The 6,435-nt window shown below is 39.5% G+C and overlaps 1 long non-coding RNA gene across 2 annotated transcripts; it reads right to left on the bottom strand.

Moving 5' to 3' along the window:
• Positions 1-483: 483 nt before the first annotated feature.
• On the bottom strand, positions 484-4,799 carry LOC120962479 (uncharacterized). 2 transcript variants are annotated; one of them, XR_006662045.2, is made up of 4 exons: positions 4,486-4,799; positions 3,429-4,395; positions 1,970-2,588; positions 484-1,720 (listed from the first exon to the last, which is right to left on the bottom strand). It is a non-coding gene; the product is annotated as an uncharacterized lncRNA (long non-coding RNA). The 2 variants fall into 2 exon arrangements; XR_006662044.2 differs by having other exon boundaries at positions 484-2,588.
• Between the last annotated feature and the right edge of the window lie 1,636 nt (positions 4,800-6,435).

The raw sequence follows: 6,435 nt of genomic DNA on the forward strand, positions 1-6,435 counted from the left end.
TTACCGTTTGCATACATAAACATAATGCATATCCAGTTTTGCATGTAACCATAATTGAAATCCACATATGAAAAACGTTTATATCATTAAAATTACAGGAAAATGAATCAAACTGATGACTACATGAGTGAAATTTTCAAATTTATATTGCCTTTTATTAATTTCTGTAGTGGATACTAAGAGAGCAACTATGCACCAGTCGCCTATTTTTTCAGTGGTAAATTTTTGTGATCGTCCACTTCTTCCTCCTCTTCATAGATCGTGTGTGTAGCCTCCTCACAGATCTGACGACACAGCACCGAACTTAAAGGAGACTCTCGTATGTAGCGAGATCGATCCTTACCTGTTTTGTGGTGCTGTGTCGTCAGATCCTGCCACATTGGAGAGGATAGGAGGACTGGCGCGATGGGAGAGATGGGTTCGCCAGAGAAGAGAGAATAGAGAAGAGGAAGGCGACTAGGCAAACCGGTCATGTGTGTTTATTTTTTCCTTTCCCCTCAGCGGATGGTATGTGTGTAGGTCCAATTTGCCACGGGTCAAAAAAACATATACTAGTATACCATTGTTTTTCAAACATATTGCTAAATATCTCTCATCGTGTATATTTGTCTAGTCAAACTCATCGTTCTCCTCCAACATCCAGGCACGGGGAAGCGGATGCGGACTCAATTCTTCGAAGTTGAGGTCATGGTGGCATTAGTGATGTCCGAATTTCTTCCCGCCTTGACAGTGTTCACTCTTAACATCAACTCTCACATTTGCCAAGTGAATCCATTCTGCTTCCGTTTCGCCGAACAATATAATTTCACTACATTTGTTTATTCTAATTTTAAAAATTTACAATTTCTAATCATGTAGTTCAGATTCCAGCTCACACAACTTGGAAAATATTGTGTCTATTCTTACTGAAAAACATAGCACTAAACAAATTCAGTTGTAGAATTTTGTATTCGTGCATCATATGCAATCCTTGACAAGTCAGTTCGTTCTTTCTTTATTAATCTCACAAATGGAAATGTACAAGGAGGCATGATGAAAAGGGAAAATTCTTTACACCCAATATGACCAGGCATCAGTCCCATGCTCACACCATATTTTTAAAACTAAAAGTACATTATGTTAATATGGTACAAACAACCAATCTACCGGCGTCTCCTTATTGCACCTTTCCCATCCCATTCATCACACCTACTATATCCCTCAATTTGAATTCACAAAATTAATAGACGTTTGGACTACCAGGAAGACCTAACAGAGGCCACTAACCAGTCACCAGCTTAAAGATGATAGTGCTATTTTCTGTAGCTTATAAGATAAGTAACAAAAAACAACTACAAGTTCCTTATACTACCTGAAAGTTAAACCAACACGACTTGATCCATCAATATGAAAAAATTGAACTTGTCACCGACAAAGTAGAGACAGAGATAAGTACTTACTTCCACAATTTTTTAAGAGAGCACTTGTGTCATTAGCTATAAGACTATAAGCTATATAATTAGATAATAATGGATCAAGTCCTAAAATTTATGCATCCATAAATGTTTCCAAATCTGGTTCATGGGTCCATCTCCGGAATATTTAGAGGATATTTCTCAGTATTGCCATGGTGTTTCGATGCCTTCAGCCAACAATTCTGCATAACGTCATAAGCTGTTGGACCATCCATTTTCAAATGCAAGTCATGCCATGGTTCCCTTGAGACATGTGCATCATCTGCCTGCAGACAGAGAACAAGGATAATTACTTTCAATTTCCCCAAATAAAACTTTCAGAATAGCAATTCAAATTAACACTAAGCATAGGAGAAGATGCAACTATTCTTCCTGCCCTAAGATGATATCCTTACGATGATTAGGAAGCGAACACAACATAAGTTCCTACTCCTGTAAAAAATTAGACTCGAGTGTCTGTTACATGAGAAGCTGCAAAAATACACATGTACAAGACAAAGGAGTCGGACACTTACAATAAAGTTCGGATTGTAATAATCCTTCTTGTGCAAAGTTTGAAGACACCGAAACAGAGGGTGCCCAGGTATGTCGTAGCGTCTACCACATAAATCAAGGCCTGCGATGAAAGTAACTATTTTTCTCATATCAACGCCAGCATCAACATCCACGAACTGTTTCCTGGTGATGACTATAAGCTTTTTCTGTTCCCTAATTTTCAATACATTCATGTGATAAATAATTGTCACTAAATATTTGGCATAATACAAGATTACTTCGTAAAATAAATAAATTTTTGTGTGCGGCTATATATTTTATTTTTCTTGTCCAATAATCCAAACTGCTATTTTGAAGTATAAGACAACAACATAATACAACTTCAAGGTTGCAAAAATTACGGATGACTCACAAACTAAAATCATGCACAATAGCTATGTACACCGAACGTAATACTTTCAGTGTCCAACAAAACATGATCTATAATGACAAATAAGCAAAAGATCTATATGGAATAACAATAGGAATAACCTTTGTCACCCATCTTGTTTCCCGGCAGATCTTTGGCAAAGTAATATTTGAACTGGTGAGTGCTTAAAAATCTACGTATTTCCTTGTCTCCGTATCTATATATCCATTCTAAAAGTTAAAAAAAACTGGTAAGAAGATCTACATCGATTCTTCATCATAGGTAAAAAGAGGGACAAAAACACACATATTTGTGTATCTAACAAAAATATATCATAGAAATTTTGGACTATACTTCTCTCGAATGATTTTTTGACAATAGTGAGAAATATCCTCTGAATATTATATATGTCATAGCTACATATTTTGCAAAATAGACCAAATCTGCAGGATATCCTAGGCTATGCTATCCATAGATATAATGGTGAATGCAGCACATATTTATTTAAAAAAACTGTGAACCTTGGCCAACGGGTAACGTGTACATGTACGGCGACCTAGATCGGATGATAAATGTGCTCATGGAGGTGTGTTCCATGGATCTAAGTACACAACGACTCAAAACTATTGCCTTCAACCAGTTCATACCGAATAACTCAAAACCAATTGTGCCTTGATCCAGTTCATACATGCCTTGAAAATAAAGGAATGTATATCATAGCATGTCTTTCTCTCGATTCCTTCCTCTAGTTTTCCATTACCGAACAAAGTTCTATTATTAGCTTGTTTGATGACAGGTAATGCTTTGGGTCCTATAGTGTACTGTTATAATATCTAAGCAAGTAAGTAGAAAATCAAGTGATAAAACAATGTGTTGTCCAGAACTGACACCAACAGAATGGGAAATCTACTTGAAAACTATTGTAATACACACATAAACAATCATCCTTTTGTAATAGTACCGAGATGTCACACCTTAAGGAGATTTTTTAAGGTAAAATGAATCATCTGAGAACAACAATTAATATAGCCAGGTCACAAGATATATTATTCAAAGTCAAGGAAATTTACCTCTGAAGCCGTGTATCAGTGAGTCTTCTTTCTCATATCTTCTTCCTATTTAGGAGATACATTCAATTACTTATAGTTGCAACACTTCTTTCCCACAGGCATGGATGAAAATGACAGAAATCCTTGCATTTTCTAGAGGAAGAACAACTGGCATGATTTGCATTTGGAAACCCACAAGCTAATATCATTGCAAAAGGGATTCATACAGCTAATATAATGTCAAGTAGAAAACAGAATATGGAAAATGATCCTTTTGTTATGGCATGTGTTGTTAAAAAATTTTGGTCCCTAAAAGAATGCAAAAGATTATTAGGAGTTGCCAAAAAATTGTTTGTAATATCATAATTAGAGAGGACTTGATTTCCTATGGTAAAGAGGAGAGGAGGCCCTGACCTTAGTAGGCATAGGTTCAGTAAAATGTGTTGCGTACCATCTCCTCCTGGTAGGCATAGTTTCTCCGTGACCTCGTACTAACCCCAACTTGTTTCTGAGAGCACGCAAATTGCTTACGCTATTTTTTATAGAAGGAGAAAGCATGTAAATTGCTTACAGTAATGTTATAAGAGAGTTGTCATAATAAAACGAACATCAACAATACATCACTCCTAGATACAAATGGACCTACTTACACACGCATCAACTCCGGTTCCTCCGGCTAGCTTCGAAAGACGCAGATTAGATAAGAGATCAGATAAGATTTGAGTGGTCGCAGATTAGTGTTAGTGATACTTCCTAGAGTGTTTGTCTAGTTCCTCCAGCAATGGTAAGTTAAGAAAAACCTAAGAACTCCTGCGAATGTAGGATCAAAACTTTGATGGCATCTTTAAATTGCTTTCGAAGCATGTAGGAGAGGAAAGGGGGTTCTGTTTGTACCTTAGATGGATTGGCCTGAGCCTTCTTCAAGAGCTGGGCCCCCAAGCTTCTGGTGATTGGGCGATTGATGCCCAGTGACAACCGGATCTTGTTGCTGCAGCGAACAAGACCAGATTCAGTTCAATAAAAAGAATAGAGGAACAAAAAATAGAACGGGATTCAATCCTTGTGATGATTTTCTTACACGTCGAGGACGTGGGCATGGACAACGTTGCCGATGTCCTTGAGCACCCACATTGGGGCGGCCGGCACCGACCTTGACGCCCTTCTGCTTCCCTATAGGGCATGCGGCACCTTGATCAAGAAATTGCTGGTTGACGCATGGATAGGGCAAGAAACTTGCTCGCATCAGATTGTCCAGGTTGAAAGCGTTATTAAAAATCCAATGTTGGCAAATTAGACTCGTATGAACAACAAAACTTGTAGTGGAATTGTCACAGCAGATGTCCTAGTGTGTGGACTTAGTCGTGAGGCCAACGCATCTTTGTAGTAGCTTGAGAGGGGTTGAGCGGAATCGAGAGACGCAACACAAGATAAGGATTTAGACAGCTTCGGGCCCCGGGAAACATCATCCGGTAATAGCCGTACATGCTGTTTGTGGCTAGGTCTCATTATGATCATGAGGGAGTCGCCGGTAAGCCGGCTTTTTGTGTCTAGCACTAGAGATTGTTTCTTCTTGCCTGTCCTTCTTTGGGGAGCCCTGCCCCTCCTTATATAAGTTGATGGGGCGGGTTACATGACTAGTCCTAGTAGGATTAGTATTACTCTATTACAAGTGGAGTCCTAGTCTTGCTTCCTTTATAAGGGAATATTCCTTATACTTTCTCTTAAGCCGGCCCACCATAACATGAGCCGGCCGTTTGGGCCTTGGGCCTTAGGCCTTGTCGTCCGTCTGACCCGCCCGTCAGGTCACCAGTTAATCACAATGCTCAAGCGGGTTGCCTGTAAATCGCCAGGTCCGGGCGGGTTGCCAGTGAGTCACCAAGCTCCAGCCGGGTCTCTGGTGAGTCACCAAGTCTGACCGGGTCATAATTCCGGCCGGGTCATACCGCGGGGTATATCCCCGACATTAGCCCCCAAGTTTAGCTTGGATTTATCCACGGAAAACTTATGCTGCAAAATAAACACAAGAACAAATTTGACAGGTTGTGCTCCGGGTTAAGAATTCTTGTAAACCGGCACCAGAACATCCATAAGTCCTTGTCATTTCCTTCTTCTAGAAAACCGGGGTCAATAGACCAGCTTCATAATCAATTTGCTTGTAGAAGAAATATTGTAAACAAAGTATCCATTTGACTCAGCCTTCAATCACTTGACAAAAAATATTGGTCTTCAAATATTCAATTGATATTCATCCGGCTTGAAGATGTAAAACTTGCCGGTTTATCCAAAATTGCCGGTTTGTAAATATTTATAGCACCGGGTCATAATTATTGTCGACGCCGGGTCAAAACTGAGAATTTTGAAGATTTTTCTCCCTCATATCCATATTACCTGTAGCCCCCAAGTCTTGAGCAGAGCAAAGTGATGACTTAAGACTTGCTTCAATATAAAGATTACCACTTTGAAGAAATCCATGGTGTTCATCTCAATCACTAGTCAGAACTGAGTATTCCACATATGTAGCCCCAAAGTGCCGGGTTGTCATGCTTGCAGCAACCTGGGAATTGTAATTGCCTGATGTCCATAAAAACTTCAACCAGTGTAGCCCCCAAGGGCCGGGTCATTATGCAATAATGAGCAGGGACTTTATATATACTTCATTGAAAATAATATCATATGATGTAACCCTCACCATGGGGCTCGAACCCACGACCACAAGGTTAAGAGCCTTGTACTCTACCAACTGAGTAATGGACCTTTCAATATAATGGATTAAGACTTGTGTACCTTGAATTTTTCACAGGAGCAATTGGTAGCCCCCAAGGGCCGGCTCATTATGATGTGATGAGTCGGGTCTTCAATAAGGCCAGTAAAAATGACTTTGCATTAGACCCCAAGTGTTATGGTGCGTGCTTGCAACGACATGAGACTTGCATATTTGATGTAATCTCAACTTGAATAATGTAGCCCCCAAGTGTCGGGTTGTAAGCCTGCAGCGACTCGGGACTATTCCTTCCATTGTAGAATAAAT

Source organism: Aegilops tauschii, chromosome 4, assembly GCF_002575655.3.
Source record: "Aegilops tauschii subsp. strangulata cultivar AL8/78 chromosome 4, Aet v6.0, whole genome shotgun sequence".
NCBI lineage: Eukaryota > Viridiplantae > Streptophyta > Magnoliopsida > Poales > Poaceae > Aegilops > Aegilops tauschii.